This window comes from Fundulus heteroclitus, chromosome 3 (genome assembly GCF_011125445.2).
Source record: "Fundulus heteroclitus isolate FHET01 chromosome 3, MU-UCD_Fhet_4.1, whole genome shotgun sequence".
Taxonomy (NCBI): Eukaryota; Metazoa; Chordata; class Actinopteri; order Cyprinodontiformes; family Fundulidae; genus Fundulus; species Fundulus heteroclitus.
In genome coordinates, this window is record NC_046363.1 from 1,202,207 (window position 1) to 1,222,466 (window position 20,260).

Sequence of the window (20,260 nt, forward strand, 5' to 3'; positions counted from 1 at the left end):
TCTTCTAACAGGGTGTTAAAAAACCTTGAGGAAAGGAAGGCTTTATTGATCTTGGCTTGTTTTTTTTATCTAAATAGAATGAATTTTTAAAAATAATTTTTATAGTAAAAACTAAAAAAAAGAAGAGAATAACAGAGGTTTTGTCCTTCTCATTCATGTACAACACATACAATAAGAGTGGCTTTCTAGCAGACCCTAGAAGGATTTGGCCCAAAACTCAAAGATGAAGAAATATTTCACTTATTGACATTACTCCATTCAGATATCCAACTAAACATCTAAATCAATGGAAGAATGGCTACTCTGAAAGACAACACTTGATGAAAGAGCAGAGTTCAGACCACATAATAATTAAATTCCTGAGTACCGGCAATTTCAAGTCATACAGCAACCTGTGCTTTGAAAGCGTAGCAACCTAGTGAAAATAAAGAAAATAACGACCAAATATATATTTTTAAAAAGCAGATCCAGTTTTAAATCCATAAAAGATGAGATCTCAGGCATATATATGTTGATAAAATTACATTACACATCAGCAGCATGTTTTAATTATTTTTCCAAGGCATTGCACCATCAAGTCAAGGTAAAAGCTACTTTTCCCTTTTTCTTGTTACTATGGTAACGATATACTGCTTCAAGTCATTTAAAATCTCCACGGGTAGTTTGCTTTGGCCTTCCCATGACTGTACAGAAAGTCAGTGATGTTGCCATGCTAAGAGATTGGAAGAAGATCAAATCCTTTTTTGTGTATTTTTTATTGCTTTATTTTCAAAATCAGAGGACATTCAGCAGTGCTTACTTTATAACTGATTGTCTTGATTGTCTTTGTTAAAGTTGAGTCCTGCTGAAAAACAACTCACGTAGAGCCCTCTATACACAAACAAAAACAACAACAATAAACATACATTTTATTTAAAAAAGAACTATTCAGAACCTTTAAGGGCACTGTACAAACTAGAGTGATGAAGATAAAATAAAGATAAATCCATGACTGACTTTATTGTGTTTGAAATATTTTCTTTAGTTGTGTTGCTTTGAAGCAAACGGGTATCAGGCAGGTGGATGTCTGTTACCTTTACTGTGTCATAAACATGTATGCAGCTTGGCTTCAGAGACTCTTCAAATGTGTTTGCACTCCATTAATACCATCACCATCCCATAATTTCAACACAGAAATAAAGAGAGCAATCCCTGGCCTGTTAAATATGAAATAATAAAATAATAAAAAAGAAGCTTCAACAGCCCACAACTTTCCCATTCTGATAATGCACAAAAAAACAAAACAAAAATGCTACAACTTGCAGCATGTTTTAGATGCATACAGCAGGACTCTTTAACATCTCTGCTGGCTTCTGCCTCATTTAAACATCAAACAGAGATATGGAATAACTATTAATGTAGTGATAATTTGCTTTTAGAGTGGCAGTCTTGTCAAAGTTCTTTTAATTCCTGTCTTTTCTTTCCTGTCTTGGTTTTTCTTTTTGTTATATGATAACTTATCCTATAATTTCCCTGCTGCTCTGTTAAGTGTAACAAATTATCTAGGATGTCACTCATTACCATGTAACCTCTCACCTCCAAGCAACTGACCAAGACTAGATTATTAATAAAAACTCAGTTGGTTTGTTAAAAAATTACTTCCTGGATTAGTTCCTGAATTATTCTGCATAAAACACAGGAGCTCCTAGGTCAGTTTAGTTTATGCTTTGTGACAGGTGCATTTTGGCATTCAAAGAAAAAAACGTTGGTATTACCTAAAACAATTGGTGTTATGCCATAATATGCCATGATGAATCTCAGATTGGATTCTGAACTGTGGAAGAGTTTAATTAAAGGAATTCCACTCTGGCCGCAACATGAGACACTCAAGGCTTGGACGGCCCCTTCTTCCCATCAGGAGGTCAGCTGTGACCCCTGCTTGCTATAAAACCTTGCTTCCACAGACACAGAGCTCTCTTCTTCTTCTGCGACTCTCTCCTCCTGACTCCAAGCTGCTGAGACATCACACCTCCAAACCCTCTGAGGACCAGCACTCAAGGAGAGGTGTGTGACTGAAGTGACTGAAGGCCTCCAGGAACCATGCATGGGGCCTGGAAGAGGCCGCGAGCTGAGTGAGGATGAGCCTTTCTGAAACTCAGTTCCTCCCTGGCATAGGGGAAAACTGCCAGCCGATTCAAAGATAAGTCTCTCACTTCTGCTTAAAACAGATGTCAAAGTGAAGGAATCCGTCTATGCAATGTCTATACAACGCTGTTAGCTCATGCTACAGAGCCAAGCGCTAGCCCGCTAACGCTAGCCAACCACTTCCTCCTTCAACGCCCCTTCCGTGAATGGCCAAACTGAACAGAACTGACACGAGAAAAGGACATGTTTGGGCAGCGGGCTGAGGGTGAAGTAAAAGGTTTATTAGGAAATATCTTGTAAACCGTGTACACCTGGTATTTTGAACAAAAGGCTAACAATATAGCATTGCTAGCATTTGTTAACATGTTAGCGCCGAGCGTCTGCTAGCCAACATGCTAATATTCTGAGGACAAACCGGTCCTCAGAATATTATTTCAACAAATAATGTTTTGTTTAACTTGGGCTTTGCATTGTGAATAGATTGAAATACATGGCAAATGTTTTAACTCCATTCCATGTTTTTGTTAATCAGATCTGCAGTGAACCAGGATTCACTGAAGTATTCTGATTTTGACCAACCACTTTTGTTTTGTCTTTTGTTTGTTTTGCATGTAAATAGTTCCTTAGCTTCTTTTTATCTTCATTTTTCTTAGTAGTTTAGTTAAGTTTCACTAGCCTAGTAGGATTTATTAATCGAAAAAGTGTGTTAATTCAGGTAAACAGCATCACATATTGATGTTCTCTGGATGTTCATTTTATTTCTGTTATTAAATTCTTGAACTTGAAAAGAAGTTGTCACTCCTTTATTCTATGTGTGTGCAGGTTTTGCTGTTAAAAGATCGAATTCATCCCTTTCAACCATTGTCCTGATATCAGCTTAAGAGCTGATCATCACCAGACAATACCTAACAGACAGAGAGTTATTTATGAAACATTAAATAACTTTAAACAGTGTATAATTGCACAACAGCTGTAATGAGTAATTGCATAAAAGATGACATGGTTTGTGAAGTGTAGTGTTGTATTTATCAGGGCCGGGACTTTAACGCGTTAATTATAATTAATTGATGAAATAGATTTTAATGCGTTAAAATTGTAACGCAATTAATCACATTCTTTTTCTATACAAAAAAAGTCCCAATCCGGAACCTTTATTTTAGCATATTCCTGGAACGCCCATAAAGCGGACGCACAAGCGATATTCAAAAAGAAACAGCCATGGACGAAGAAACAGCTTCTCTCGGCCTGCTGGGGGCAAACTTCTGCTTCAAAAGAATATCTGATGGGACGTTGGATAAGATTATTTTTATGTGCAAGTTGTGCAAAAAAGAGTTTGCCTATCACTAAAGCCATTCAACCCTAAAATATCATCTCAATGCAAAACATGGTGCGGCAAGCACAGCCGCCCCCAACGCTAATGCCAGCATCCACACAGTCGTGGCTCAAATAAATGCAACAGCCAGTTTACATTGGACAAGATGACCAACTTCAAAAGGCAAAATAAGTAAGTCTACATCTGAAAAAATTAAGTAACTCTCTGGCAGAATGGATCACTGTGGATTGTAGACCACTTTCAGTAGTAGCGGAAAGGGGGCTACAGTCTGTGTTAGAAATAGCATAATCTGACCCAGTTTACGAACTACCGTGCAGAAAATCAATGGCGAGCAAGACCACGCAGCATTATGATGATAAAAAGCAGACAAAACAAGACATATCCAAGGCAGTTGAGTTTGTTGCTTTGACAGGGAATCATTGGACCTCTGTGAGCAATTCTAACTACCTTGGCATGACTGCACACACTATATACATCACCAAAAAAGACTGGCATTTAGTGTCTTTTGTCTTCACTATACAAAAAAACAATAACAGACATTGCACTAAACTGTGCAGACCAGAAATTGAGCAAAACGTTACAACAATTGGTACAGATTGTGCCAGAAACATGATGGCAGCAGCAAGACAGCTCCATTTCAAGCACATACCCTGTGTTGACCTTTTTTTCTATCAACAGAAAATGTTAAGCCCTTAAAGTCAATAATCTAGGCATTTTTTTAAATTTTTTCACATATTGAAAAATGTGTGAAAAAATTGTTTGTGTACTGTTTACATTTCTAAAGAAATATTTTTTCAAAGAAGTTACATGATTGATCAGTGGTTCCTAAAATACTTGAAAGCTGAATAGATCTAACTTTACGAATCAGATGATTGAATATCTTAAACAGCAGACTAAAAATAAATATCTTTGTTGTTGAGCTCATGTCTATTGATTCAATAATTTAGCAGCCAAGAGATTTAAAATGTTTACTTTGCTAATAAATGACTTTCAATTAAAATGCGATTAATTACGATTAATTAATTATCAACACTCTAACTCGATTCACATTTTTAAGTCCCACCACTAGTATATATTTTAGGGTACATTCTCTTGCAGAACACAATACGTTTGAAGAAGATTTATTAAATAAATTCTAGAGCATTATTTATTAAGGTCTGCTGTGGGCAGTCTTCTGACGATTGTTTGATTATTCAGTGCCAAATAAAACTATCTTATATATTTTGCATTTGGAAGAGTTATGACAGCTGCTGCAACAAGGAGGCATTTTAGGACACATATGGAGAGTGTGTTTCCACTTGTGTTTCCACTTTTTTTGGATTGCCTGAGAAAGATATTTTCAGAAAAATACTCATTGAAGATGAAGCTTATTCCTCAAACCTGCAAAGGTTTTGCTAACTTATCACTGTTGCTTGTGGTCCTTCACATTTTATTTTACAATGTAAATGTTACATTTTACCCCATCTTCTTTGGAAATCAGTAACATAGCTATAGAAAATGCACAGAAAGCTCCTAAAGAAGTGTTTCATTAGCCTGTTTGTTAGTTATGCCTTAGATTACATTGAGGTGGTCTGAGCATCTGATCATGATGCGTCCCTTGGCATTAGCAATATATGAGATCTTAAACAATTCTTTACTGCCTGAATTTATTTAGTCATAAAAAATAATTAGTTGTTTATAGATCACACAAACTCTCTTAACGCTCTTAAAATCAAGACTGTTTCAATTATATAACTATTATACTTTTATAAAAATAAATAATGTCCAAATAATATATAATAAAGATAAATGTAACACATGAATAAGTAATATTTCACCATTCAAAAGTAAAAAAAGAAAAGAAAAATTACACTTTAATTTTCTACACGCAGACTGGCGTGTAATCAATAATCATAATCAAATCAAATGTATTTATATAGCGCATATAGGAACTGCTGCCATTGGCCAAAGTGCTGCACACACAAAAAAAAAAAAAAATCAATGATAATTCAAATACAAACACTGTACAAATCAAGAAAAATTTTGAAAAACTCTGCATTAAAGCCAGTAAGTATAAATGTGTTTTAAGAAGATATTTAAATGCACCAAGAGTTGAGGCCTGTCCAATATGAAGGAGCAGCTGGTTCTACAGTTTAGAAGCTACAACAGAAAAAGCCCAATCACCACTGTAGACCAGCCTGGACCTTGGGACAACTAAACACAAATGGACATTAGATCTAAGGGATCAGGAGGGCACATAAGACTGCAGGAGATCAGACAAATATGCAGGTGGCAGCCCATTTAGGGCCTTATAGGTCAACAGTAAAACTTTAAAATCAATTCTAAAATGAACAAACAGCCAGTGAAGAGAAACAAGCACTGGTGAAATATGTGCACGCTTTTTTGTTAGTGTTAAGAGGCGAGCTGCAGCGTCCCGAACCAACTGCAGTTGTGAGAGGCGGGCCTGGCTTACACCAACATACAGAGAATTGCAATAATCAAGTTGGGAGCTAATAAATCCGTGAATCGCCCAATCAAAATCATTAAAAGATAAAAATTATTTGACTTTGGATAAAAATCTCAGTTTAAATGAAATATCTTTTTACAATAGAACTGACCTGTTTCTCAAGATTAAGACTATGTCATGGTGCAGCTTTGCCTGCTGCACCATGACAAGGGGAGGCACTATGTCATGGTGCAGACTATGTGGGCGACTGTGGCTTGATGGGTTAATTCCAGCTTCCCCTTGACATATGTCGACGCCCCCCCGGGCAAGGCACTTAACCCCAAGTTGCCTACTGAGCTGCGTCTCGGTGTATGAATGTGTGTGCATTAGTGACAGCGATTGGGTGAATGTGGCTATAGTGTATAGCGCTTTGGGTGGACTGGAAAAGCGCTATATAAGTTCAGTCCATTTACCATATGGGACCAAAAATCATGACTTCAGTTTTATTCTGATTGAAGTTCAGAACATTTTAAGCCTTCCAGACTGTTACCCCAGTAAGGCAGTCAAAAGTGGTTTAAGTGAGAAAGGTTGGTTGTGCTTCAACTCAAAATAAGTATGAGTATCATCTGCATATGAATGAAAGAAAATATTAAGTGGAACCAAAAAGGAGCATGTAGATGGGAAATAAAATAGGTCCAAGAAGGGATCCTTAAGGAACTCCACATGTAAGGGGAGCTGAGGGGGAAGCAGATTCTCCAGTACTTACACAGAAACTCCTATCTGACAAATAGGACATGGACCAGTCCAGTGCAGAGTACTTGATACCACTTAGATCAAATCTGGAGAGCAAGATACTGTGGTCAACGGTATCAAAGACAGCTGTCAGAGAAGAAGGAGAATAACAGAGTCTCCTGGATTTGTAGCAAATAAAAGATCATTAAATATATTTAAAAATGCAGTTTCAGTGCTATGAAGGGTTTTAAAACCTGACTGACAATTTTCAAGGATGTTGGGAGTATTTAAAAAAGACTGCAGCTGAATAAAAACTATCCTTTCTAAAATCTTTGATCGAAAAGGAAGCTTTGAAATGGGCCTAAAGGTTTAAAGAACAGACAAATCAAGACTGGGTTTCTTCAGCAACGGTTGCACGACTGTATGTTTAAAACAATCTTGAACAACACCTGCGTTTAGACTGCTATTAAAAATCTCCAAATTCTCAGACCCAACAGATTTTACAATGAGGATAGGAAGAACGCTTCATTTTATTATCTATCATTTTAGTATTATCAACTGATTAAAGCACACAAGTTCGAACTGTTGAAAGACAGCAGGACTTGCAATAACGGTGGAAGGTTCATGTAAACTAAGATTTTGTATTTTATTGACAAAAAAACTGTTGGACGATTTAAACTCTAATTGCAGTTATATTGGGGTTCTCATAGCTTGCTGGATAAATCTCATCGGTCAGAAACTGATCAGATAGTCTTGTTCCAGCATAAATGAGCTCATAACAGCTAATTAATACATGCATTAGTGGTATCAATCATTACAAGCTTATAGCCCTAGGATCACCACCATTTGAACCATATTTTGTTATAGCTACTATTTGAGTTTGAATGACCTATTATTAAAATTAGAATACCAAATTATAATTAATAATAATAGTCATATTCAAACAGCTTTCTGGCATAACAGTACTTTGTTTTATCTTATCAGTTCTTCTGGCCTGCTCCAATCACTTCTGTCACCAACCTTTATTCAGTTCACCTGCCAGCATTCTTTCACCTCTTTGGCACCACCCTATTTGTCTTCCTGTCACTCCCCTTCACCAGTCTCCATCCAATCAGCTTCAGTTTACTTCCAGCCACCCGATCAGGTTCAGCCATTCTGGTAATTAGTTTCACTCCGTTCACCTGCTCACTCCTTTACTTATACCTGCCTCTGTCTCCTGCACTCTGCCAGATCATTGTCTTTCGAGCCTTTGGTGAGTGTTGTTCAGCATTCCCTTTTGGTTTGTCCTGTCGATATTACCCAATTGCCTCCGGATTTCTGAGCCAGCCTGAACCTTGGACCTGTTTTTTCTTGCCCTGTTCTGACTGCCTGCTTGTATTACCTGACCAGCTTCTGTTTTTGGATTTCTGAGCTTGCCTGATCCCTGCCTGCATTGTCTGCTGAACTGTGTACCGACCTTGGACTTGTTATTTGACTACCGAGCCTGCCTGTCCCTGTCTAGACATTAGATAGCGATCTGGCAGTACTAATTAGGCTGTGGGCCAGAATCTATAGGATGACTTTTTGTATTAACTGTCAGGGGGCAACTTTCTTCCAGTTGGATAATTTGCTACACATAACAGTGATCTCAAAACACCAATGTTCCCACGTTTTCACTTGCACATTAATACGTTTAAGCTGATACAAAAATCGAAACTGTTGTGCTCCGGTCCAAGAGGTCACGTGATTCGAGTTTTGCTGCTCAGCCAACCAGATCGCTGTATTGTCAGCTGTGCAAGTTCAACCAGTTCATCACAGTTGCACCCGTAAGGTATTGTATGCATCTGTTTCCAGACATAGAAAGCCCAATAATACAATTTTCTCGTGCCAGTTGGCAGAGATCTTGGTGGCAAGTAAAAAGAAATAGCCCAGTTAATCCATCCATTTTCTAACACGCTTATCCCTTCTGGGATTGTGAGAGGTGCCGGTGCTGATCTCCACCTGTGAATGGGCGAGAGGCTGGGTATGCCCTGGACAGGTTGAGAGTCCATCGCAGGGCAGAAATAGCCCATAGTTTTGCCCAATTTACTGTGATATCACCAAGACCTGCTGCGCTAGGATAGCATAGGCGACAGGTGTTGTCATGCCAAACGACTTATCCCCGCCAGAATTTGAATTCCCTGCATCGGTAGAGTGATTGAAATCAATAAAAGTTTTAACCTCCAGCGTTGGGAAGTCTAATTATTTTTAAACATCACATTCTAATAAAATGAAATAGATTTTTAAACTCCTAATACATTGTTCTATTTTTTAAAAGCGACATATCTCGTTTTCTTAATATGGTTAATATCGCTATATGGTTCTTGGTTGAATTAAAATCCTATTAGATCTGATCATTTTGGCTGTACCTTTATTCAGTGTTCATTTGATCACACATGAAATCCGCTTTATGTTATCTATCCATGCGGGTCTAGCCATCAAAACAAGAAAAAGAAAAAAGACGAACAAGTAGACAGCTGTGATGGACTCAGGAAGGTGGATTTTTGGTTTCAGCAGACAGACATGCTAAAATCTAATAACATAAAGCTAATATTTGGTGACACATCTGGAAATGACCACAGAGCCGTTTTCTTTCTCAGAACGTGTTATATTGAGTGATCAATCGAGTTTTAACCAACATAGCAATCCCTTATGATAGCACTAACAAGTGTTACATTTTCAGTTTTATCCCACTAACTGAACGATAATGTAAAGACACCATTGCTATATTTTATTAAGAAAAGTAAAACATCTTCATTCCACGCCTAATAGGCTGGAAATGTGGCGGAGTTGACTGGATTCATTCTTCAGGCTGAATGTGCTCCCGACACAGGGGAACAAATTCTGGCGGGGATAAGTCGTTTGGCACAACACCTGTGCTATTCTAGCGCAGCAGGTCTTGGTGATATCACAGTAAATTGGGCAAAAGTCTGGGCTATTTCTGCCCTGCGATGGACTGCTGACCTGTCCAGGGTATACCCCGCCTCTTGCCCATTGACAGCTGGAGATCGGCACCAGCACCTCACAACCCCAGCAGGAATAAGCGTGATGGCAGAGATCTTGATGGCAAGGAAAAATAAATAGCCCAGTCCATCCATCCACTTTCCAACTGCACCCAGAAAATGGTATTATTGGGCTTTCTTCATCTGGAAACAGATGCAAACAACACCTTACGGGCGCAGCCATGATGAACTGGTTGAACTCGCACAGATGACAATACAGCGATCTGATTGGCTGAGCAGCAAAACTTGAATCATGTGACCTCTTGGACCAGAGCGCTACAGTTTAGATTTTCTATCGGCTATAACTTATTAATGTGCAAGTAAAAACGTGGGAATATTGGTGTTTTGAGATCACTGCTATGTGTAGCAACTTGTCCAAGTGCAAGAAAGTTGCCCCCTGACAGTTCATACGAAAGTTCTTAAGGAGACATCCTATAGATTCTGGCCCATGGACTAAATATCTGTGGAAAAGATGATTGAGCCACAGGTCGCAAGTTTAGTAAGTTTATCCCACGACTCCTAAGGCCGGAAAAACAGCAGCAAGCGGGACCACTGTGGAAACCAAAGCTCACCAGTGGAATCAGACAGGGTTCAACTGGATCCACAAGGCAAGGCAAGGCAAGGCAAGGCAAGGCAAGGCAAGGCAAATTTATTTATATAGCACAATTCAGTACAGAGACAATGCAAAGTGCTTTACATGATTAAAATATAGGAATAAAAGCAAGTAGGGATAGAATGTAGAAACAAAAAAGAACATTTGAAAACAGTAAAACAGTTTAACTTGAACATTCAAAGGCAATTTTAAACAAATGTGTTTTTAATCTCGATTTAAAGGAACTCAGGCTTTCAGCACTTTTACAGTTTTCTGGAAGTTTGTTCCAGATAAGTGGAGCATAGGAACTAAATGCTGCTTCTCCGTGTTTGGTTCGTGTTCTAGGTATGCAGAGAAGGCTGGAGCCAGAAGACCTGAGTGGTCTGGAGGGTTTATACGCTGATAACAAGTCTGTGATGTATTTAAGTGCTAAGCCATTTAGGGATTTATAGACTAACAGAAGTATTTTAAAGCGCCACGTCAGACGATAGACCGATTCGGTCAAGGAAGAACATGCATGGCACATTTTCAGCTTTGGCAGCCTTCCTGCTTGTTTTCCCCGATGGCAGCAACGCCGCCTATGACGGTGTCTCCAGGTGGACATTTGTGAATCATGGAACAGGTACACAGGGACATCAGCCAGTAGAGGAGGACGCTTGTTGCTGGACCCATCATGGTTAAAATAGGTTAGCCTGGTGGCAAATACACAAAGCTCCAACAGCGACTGATGATTATTTGCCAAAAATGACTTCCCAGCCAAGATAAAAGTGTCAAAAACAAAACAAACAAAAGGAGAGATTTCAGAATGAGATGGCAAGCCGTTGACACAGTCGCCTTTTGTCATCTTCTCCTAAATCAGATCCACGGGTTTAGGGAGACTTTCTCTCATCTGACACGAACCGGCGTTAACTAAATTAACTGAGACGCGCAGCCCACGGCACCAGACTGCCTGCAGTGGATTTAACCCAAACAAACTTTGCTGAATCAGCACAGCACAAATATCTAATATCCAACCTATAAAGATAATTTAACTGCTGTCAAAAGTCTGGGTTTTATTTGCTTCAAAGTCTGTGACAGCTGTCCCAACTGTCACACAGAGACACAGGAAGGGTAATGGTTTTCTGTTCTTCCTTAATATTACTTTACATATTGATTTGAGTAGTTTAGATTCTTTGGCCTTTAGTTTATTTAATTTTACCATTTCGTTAATGTTTCATCTTTTTGTAACTTAGTTCAATAGTAATATTTATCTAATTTAAAGATTTAGTAATGTGCTGACTAGTATTTGTTTAAGTTCTTGTGTGTTTAATTACCCCTGTGTGTAAATTAGCAGTGGTCTGATCAGCCACTATTTAAGTTCCCCCTCATGTCTCGTTTGTTAGGTCAGTTTTGTGCTTGAGTTTTTTGTGTTACTACCTGAGTTGTAGTTTGTTATGTTGACCTCAGTTTTTGGGCCCCAACTTATCATTTTTGAATAATTTTTGTATTTTTGTAATAAATTAAGAATATATTTTTGAAATTTCTTCAACGTCTCTTTGGCTGGTCTATGTAAAACCTTCCCAAAGTCCTTATTGTCATTTTTGCCATGGCTGAGCCCTAAATTGTAACTCCATAAGGCAAACTAGGGAGCAGGTCAGACAGTTCGAAGTAGTGCTTAAAGCCACACCCAGGAAACGCTCACCACTTTCTAGCTACACTGAAAAGCAGCAGGACTAGAATAAAATAGGGTCAAGTACAGGAGGGCTAAAAATGGCAATGGAAAAGTGGCACAAGATACCATACTGCTGAGAAGCCCTGTAGAAGGAGCAGAAAAAACCCCAATATGTGGACAAATACTCATGAGCACAGGCTACTTCTACCACCCTACTCACAATGAATGCACAAATAAATTCAAAGACACAGAACCCCCCACCCCCAATTGTCTTTGAGAGTGAGGCTGACTGCTGACGGTCGATGGTGTATCTTTAATTAAACAGACAGAGCTGGGGAGAAGCTGAGTAACTGTGTAAAACAGACCTAATTAAAGCTATACCACATCCTGGTCCCTTTGCAGATTCTGGTTAACACAAGTCCATTTTTCTCCAGGCAAATAAAAACAACAGACTTAGTGTCTCAACAAAACAAAACAGAAATCTAATGATACTTCTTTGTTTGAGTTGTTTTACTGAACCCCTTTCAAGTGAGATGGCTGAAGCAAATGACACAGCAAGTCTTCCAGGTGCTCTCAGCATGCAGTGCTGCAATTAAAGACCATTTGTTTAAAACAAAAAGTGTAGAATAAGAGGAAGTATTTTTTGTATAGATATTTCACATGTTTACTCTATATTTATTTGGTGCTAGATATTCTTTGTCAGCAAAGATTCCTAAATCTGTGCTGTTAAATAACTATTTATAATTCTGGTTATAATCCTAAAATTCAGAATTTTTTATTCTCAACAGAAAGCAAATCTCTGATTAAGCTTAATTGTGAAAAGTACATTGATTCTCACACTTGAAATAACCAAGTACAGATATTCTCTCTATATAGCGCTGTGAACAAGTATTTGTTCTTCTGGTTGATTTTTTATTTTTTAATGTCTGACGACATCCATCAAATGGATACTCCAGGGTAATCCTGCCTGAATTTAACATGGACCTCACAAAATGGTATTTAATGTCCACATGTTTGCATCTCTGTCTCTGTACAGAATTTTTAGCTAATGCTATAGCTCCCTGGTTGTCCTCATAGATTTTGCATCTGTATTCTCAACCATCAAATGATTTTAAGAGCTGCTGCAAGTAGATGCACTCTTGTGTGGTTGCAGCCAAAGCCACATACTCAGCCTCACGAGTTGACAAAGCTACAGTGGGCTGTCTTTTTGATTTCCATGAGACTGGAGGACCATTTTTGGATAGACTGATGCAATAACCTGATGTACTTCTTCGGTCACTCTCATCAGCTACCCAATTTGCATCACTGTATGCATATATGATGCCATTATCTGTGTACTTCTGAAAGCTGAGTACTTTGCTTTCAGTCCCTTTTAAGTACCTTAGAGTGTGTGTAACAGTAGTCCACTGCTCAGTAGTTGGTGTTGTAAAATACTGTGACAATTTACTGACTACAAAACACAAGTCTGGTCTTGTACAAATAGCTAGATAGATCCCAACAATTTCTCTGTATCTTTTCACATCCTCCAATGTTTCAGCATCCTCACTGTAATCTAGTCTCTGTTCACACGGTGTAGACCTAGCTTTACAGTTTTGCATGTCAAACCTCTCCAGTATTGTTGACAAATATGTGCATTGAGACATTTTAACACAGTCTTTGGTTTGGTCAAAATCAATTCCTAAGAAATGAGTTAACTGTCCAAGGTCTTTCATTCTAAAGTGAGAGTTTAGCATATCTTTTACATTTTTCATAATCATGTCATCATTTGTTGCTATAATCAAATCATCAACCCAAATTATTATGTTCACTTCCTCATCATCTGTAATTTTACTGTACACACAATGATCAGCTGGATTTTGCACAAAGTCATTCTCACATAGATAGTCATGCAACATTTTGTTCCAGTTGCGTCCTGATTGTTTAAGTCCATCTGTTCCATATAGATCTCAAATTCAATCGGTGCATGCAAATAGGCCGTTTTTACATCCATCTGGTGGACAATGAGATCCTCCTGAGTTGCTTTTTGTGCCAACACTCGGATACTGGTCATGTTAGCAGTAGGAGAAAAAGTCTCCTCATAGTTCACACCCTGTGTCTGACTGTATCCTTTGGCTACAAATCTTGCCTTGTATTTGTCAGATCCATCAACTTTATCAGTGCATAGACCCACTTGCCCCCACTACGTCTTTGCCCTATGGGAGTGTGGTCAGGGTGTATGTCTTATTGTCCTTTTAATGATCGCATTTCCTTGTCTATAGCACTGACCCACTCTTTTGCATTCGGTGAGTTTACAGCTGCATCATAAGTTTAAGGTACATTACACAAAAGTCTGTAACAATAGTTAATATCTTTCCCATCATCCTTAAACATACAAACATAATCACTCAAATATGCAGGCCTCTTCTTTTCTCTTACAGGGTATCGCCTTTGGTCAGGTAGGTTTTCATCCTGTTTTGGTTCACTACTTTGCTCTGATGTGGTCTCTCCCTCTTTTACAGTAACCTGTGAGCTACTAGGAGTCTTGACAGTCTGTCTGTTTATCACAAAATCATCCTCATCAACATCCAGCATCTCAGTATTTGCTCCATTTATAAACTTAACAAGTCTGTGCTTCAGAACTTTTCTGGTGCTGGGATAATAAATCAAATAGGCGGGGCTGTTCTTATCATAACCCAGAAAAATTCCTTTCTCACATTTCGAGTCCAATTTTCCCTTTTGTTGATGCTTATATGTGTAACACGACTGTCCAAACGGTTGCATCCTGGAAACATTGGGTTGCCTGACTGTTAACATATAGTAAGGAGTCTGTTGCACTTATTGTAGCACCTATTCCTCACTACAGCTGCTATCTGGACTGCATAGGTCCACATCGTCTTTGGTAGCCCACTCTGGATGAGCATACACCTGGCCATGTCAAAGAGAGTTCTCCAGTTCCTCTCAGCTGTACCATTTTGATGTGGAGAGTATGGGGCTAAGGTCTCATGCCTAATACCACTACGGCTCAATAATGCTTGGAACTCTTTGCAGGTGTATTCTGTGCCATTATCAGATCTTATGCATTTAACTTGTCCATATGGTGCCATATCTGCTAGAAACTTTTTAGTAGCTTGCTCTATGTCACTTTTATATTTCAGAAAGTAAACAAACACTGCACTAGAATAGTCATCTGTAAAGGATAGTGCATATGTATAACCCTCTTTGGACATAGGATCAATGTGACCGGCTAAATCTGTGTGCACCATCTCCAGTGGTGCTTTAGCCCTGGTGTCCGCCCCCCTGTTTCTAGTTGTGTAAATTTCCCTTGAGTGCAAACTTCACACACTGGTACAGAACTATTTTAATTTTTTATCTCCATGCCTTTCACAACATGTTTTAGTTTCTTGATGTCTGCATAATTACAATGACCTAGGATTTCATGCCAGGTCTGCAGATCATGGACTTTATTACACTGGTCATCACTGTCACTTTCTGACGTGTGCAGATAATAAAGCTTGTTGTGTACATGTATGGGGAATACAGTACCGTCTTCATGTAGAAGAACATTCTTCTTCTCTCTGAATGTCACTGTGGCACCACATGAGGTTGCAGCTTTGACAGAGAAGATATCCTGGGGGGATGAAAGAATGTACAGGGCTCCCCTCAGCGTAGTCCTGAGACCCTGCCCCCTGCTGTCGACCAGCCACACCTCAGCATCCCCTCTGTTCTTGACCACTCCTTTGCTCCTGGTCCCTTCTGCCAGCTCCACGCAGTGCGTCCCGGCCCGGAAATTGGAGTCAAAGCATTTGAACTTCGAGATGTCAGTGATAATATGTGATGTTGCGCCTGCATCCACCATCAGACCTATCCTCCTGACATCTGGCACCTGCAGCTCCGCGTCCCTGATCTGGAAGGCATACTTTCTGCTCTCCGCTTCAGACAGTCCCTGTGCGGTGTCCAGCTGCTTCTTCCTTCGCCTGTAGGTAGCATTGGTGTGCGTGTTGCTTTTGCATTGGTTACACCACTGTTTGCTGACAGGCCTTGGCGATGTGGCCTCTGGTGCCACACTTAAAACAAACAATGTCCACAGTGTCACTGTCCTGCACACTTTCTTGCGCTCATCTTGTGCCAAATTGCGCGCGTACTTTCATCACATTATCTTCAGACGCAGATGCACGCATGTTCTCAATGTCCTCAAAACTTCTAAGCTTTGTGTTAAATTCGGCAAAAGTCATTGGGTCCTCGCTCTAAAACACATGGATCGTAAAAGGCTTAAAAGTTTCTGGTAGCCCCTTCAGTACAATCGCTATGAGCAATTCATCACTGAGTGTCTCACCTGCGCTCCTCAAAGCAGTGATCGCAGTCTCTGCCCTTATCACGTATTTAGTGACGTTCTCCATAGGTGATTTTTGTAGTGATGTGAGTTCAGTGTACAAGTTTATCACTCTGGGCTTTCCTTTTCCTGTGTAATATCCGCGGAGGATCCTCAGTGCCGCTCGCCCATCATCTGCCACCTCACGCATCACCAGCGACAAGCTCTTATCATCCAGAAACTGGATGAGTTCCGCGTATGCCTCCGCGTTCCTCTCATCATCACTGTCGTCATCTGTGCCTGGTGCGTTCAGGATAGTGTCCTTCAGCCCTCGCAGATGGAGGTGGCCCAAAAACTTAGTCTCCCACAGCTCGTATCCTTTTTTGTCTCCATCAAACATGAGCCTGCCCCAGCAACTTGGTGCTGTGTCCTTCCCTCTTTTTGACATGTTTAAATAAACTCAGGTGCACGCATGTAATGTCGCAACATTCACCTGTTACACCACTTAAAAGTGTGTCAAATGCTCTGGGCCCATAACCTGTTAGCAGAGTCTCTTACACAGCTTTTCGCGTAGCCATTTAAGACACACTCAGTCTGAAATTCCTTTTCGTGTGACCACCGCTCACTCACGGGCACACTAATTTATTACCACACAGGTGTAGGCCACTGATTATCTTGTCACGTGAGCATGTAAGTGTAACGTCATCTTTACCACAGAAACAATTAACAATAAACAATAATGAGAGCACAGCTCAACACTTTTATTCATGAATGAACTCATAAATCAATCAAATCATCGGTATCTACAGGGAATGTTTCAAAGATCTACCAGTCGATCATGATCGACGGGTTGGCGACCACTGCTATAGAGTGTGTCCTGGGCTGGATCCTTCAACATGACTCTAGCCAGATGGATGTCGTTCCACAGAGCTCCACACATCCATCTGGGATTGTTCCATTGGAGATGTATTTCAGAAGGAGGGGCCTTATCAGAAATTCTTGCATATGATTAGATAAACCACTTGTCAGTCATCTATACTGACATGCTACTACAACCACTCACACCAAAACCACCCCGTGACGCTGACGTTAGGGAAGATCAAGCTCTTGCCAAACCTGGTCGGGAGAAGGGTGAAAACATCGTTTCCACTAACAAAAGCCTTCAATGCCGTTCTCTGGTATTCTTCCAAAGAATTAATATTCGGAAGATTGGACAACAATGTTTCCGTTTTCTTCCTCGCTGCGAGCTGTCATTGTTCTCTAAATCCAAACAGTCGCTTCTCTGACACGTCACATCTATAAAAATCCCGCCCAGCGATCCTGATTTTAGTTGTCCGATGATGTTACAGCGGGCGACGAAGGCTGTAAATGCGGCCGACGAATGTGTCACTGTGGGTTGAAGAGAATTTCTTAACTGTAAACAGCAATAGTGGAGAGGAGTAAAAAGTTGTGAATAAAGTTGGATATATTATGCTTTCTGTGAGATAAAATTTTTTTAATAGAGGTTTTAGGTGACAAATTACCTATGTTAACCCGAAATATCCTCTCGGTGTATTGACATATCGCTTGATTTTGAAAAGACATGCTAGGACCACAGCCCACCTTGTCGGCATCAACCTGACTTGGTAGCAGAGGTTTTCCGTGGTGAGGGAAAACGCTTTCCTCCTTTCTCTCCTTTCACTCCCAGTGGTTTCCAGCTCATCATGCACCCGTTGTGGCTCGCTATCCCGAGAGAGAACAGCTTTATCCCGGCATAATTCCTTTCCAACACCTGCTGGCTTTCCGCAATGTGAAGTAATTCAGATATCAAACTGTTCAGTCAGCTCTTTCTTATTATTCTCTACAAAGAAATTATTTAGAATTTTGCTCAGAAAGTTAGTGTTTAAGTTGGAAAAGGTTTTACTAATAAATTGCACAAAAATGGTCATCAATGAATTTTGTTTAGTGGTATATTTCTGCATCAACATAAACATTCAGCTGAATGAGAATAAAATGAAAGATGATAAAACAAAATTAAATTAAAAAAAAAATTTTTTTTTTACACTAAAGCGCTGTCTATTCAGTGAGCTGCAAGTATAGCTATAAGACCCGGCCCACGAAGACTGGCTCCTTCAAAAAAGGATGCAGCCCTGATTTAAGACCTCCAGACCTGACTTAAAACTCTGTGTTGGATTGCTATTGCCTGGGTAAAGAACCAGCTAGTCATACTGCTCGCAGTGCAGTATGACTGAACAATGACAAATATTTCAACATAATGAGCTGATAATTTTATAAGCATTCAGTTCACAATTTCATTGTCACTTTTAATATTTATATCTTACTTATTCAAGTAGATAATTATTTCATGTTTTATTAATTTATTAATAAAACACAAAGTACAAATAAAAATAAAAACCAAATCCTTGTTACCAACACATCAGAGCTAAACACAAGACAATCTAAAGCGCTTTTGTTTTACAAAACAAACATTGTTTTTTATATGTACTATAGCTGAGCGTCTTTGTTTTGCACATTTCCTTTTCTTTAAAAAAATTATTACAATACTTTCAAATAACGCACAAAACCTTTCAATGTTCACCTGAACAACAGCACTGTTATATTCCTAAAACCTGAATAACAGTCGTATGTGGAACTCTTTGGCTATTGATTTTGATTAAATATTTTTATTCAATCCATTTTTGGAAACTTTGTGCTTATATAGTTAGAATGGAAATAGTGGAAATCAGAAAAATAAGAGTGGAGAAAGTGCTATCTTGGAAAAAGTAAGAAGTAAAAGAAAGTGTTACTTTGCCATGGCCTTCCCATCTCATTTATTTCGCTTATGTGGTATTTTGTTCTGACCCATGAGCCCCCCCAACCCCAACCCATCCCTACCTCACCCCACCCCTTAAAAGAAAAAGGGGTATTGGTAGTGGTGAGAACAGGGCCCTTGAGGGTTAGAATCCCTGACTACCACTCTGGGTCCCTGAGCAAGACCCTTAGCCCTAAAAAGCCCCCGGGTGCCTCACTGTTCTCCTTAATGGTGTGTTCAGGCTGAACATGAGTTGAGCATCAGGGGTGTCTGGTTTTCATGCAAAGTCTGTGGTGGACGCTCGTCTTGGGATGTCAAGAAATCGTCTTCTAGGCTTAGACAAGTCACGCCAACCAATCAGAGAAGCTTAACTTTGTGACGTATGTGGAATGTATTAACTTTGATCCATTTTTTAGTACACATTTATGAAGGTATAACATGCTTTTAATATGCAATTTATTTGCTTTGAGGCCATGTCTGTTTGTCAGAAGAATAGAATGTGAATAGATTAAGGTTAAATGAGCTGTTTACGAGCAAAAGTATCAGGAGAGAGTTTCAAGGCCAGTTCTTAATTTTTGGTAAATATTGAGAGGTCTGGTGAGGATTAATATTTTGGCCGGTATAAAATATGCCTGGCCGGTTGATTTTTACATCTACCGGCCAACTTGGCCGGTGAATCAGGAAGTTAATTTTGGACACTGTATACAGCTCCCTCCTGAGAGAGAGAGCTATCCGTCTCTGTCGGACTAAACTGCCCTGTTTCTAACATAAGGCCAAAATAAATAACTTTTATTTTGAATTAACTTATATGGTTTAATGGCACTTGCGTGTACTCCAGACACAAGGTTCCTTACATGAATGCACTTCTGGTTTAGAAATTACAGTCAGGCAGTCTTGTAGACTGCTCAGGGGTCCTGTTTCGGGGCCGATCAGGTGGTGACAGAGTGTACCCTAATGCTCCGAATATCCATTGAGCGGAGCGGCTTCGTTGCTTACCAAAGTCGTACTTACAAATTTTAACAGATTTTTGAGCACATTGTACCACATAAAATTGGTCAGTAAGCACAAGTTAAGCAATCATATATAAAGGAGCCCCGGATTATAAGGCGCACCATCAATTTGTGAAAAAATTGAAGACTTTTAAGTTTGCCTTTTAGTCCGAAAAATACAGTAGTCTATTTTATCATGGGACGAAACGTCCCATTGCTGAAAGCAACACTAGTCTGTGTGCAGCTCCTAAACCAAATAGTGAAATTCACCAAATTCTGAATGCCTCCCAATTATCTAGTGAATCCTGACATGGT

The 20,260-nt window shown here is 39.5% G+C and overlaps 1 protein-coding gene across 2 annotated transcripts in view; it reads right to left on the bottom strand.

Moving 5' to 3' along the window:
• LOC105917636 (glutamate receptor ionotropic, kainate 2) overlaps positions 1-20,260 on the bottom strand; it is a 1,028,886-nt gene that overhangs the window by 543,499 nt on the left and 465,127 nt on the right. The window lies entirely within an intron of this gene.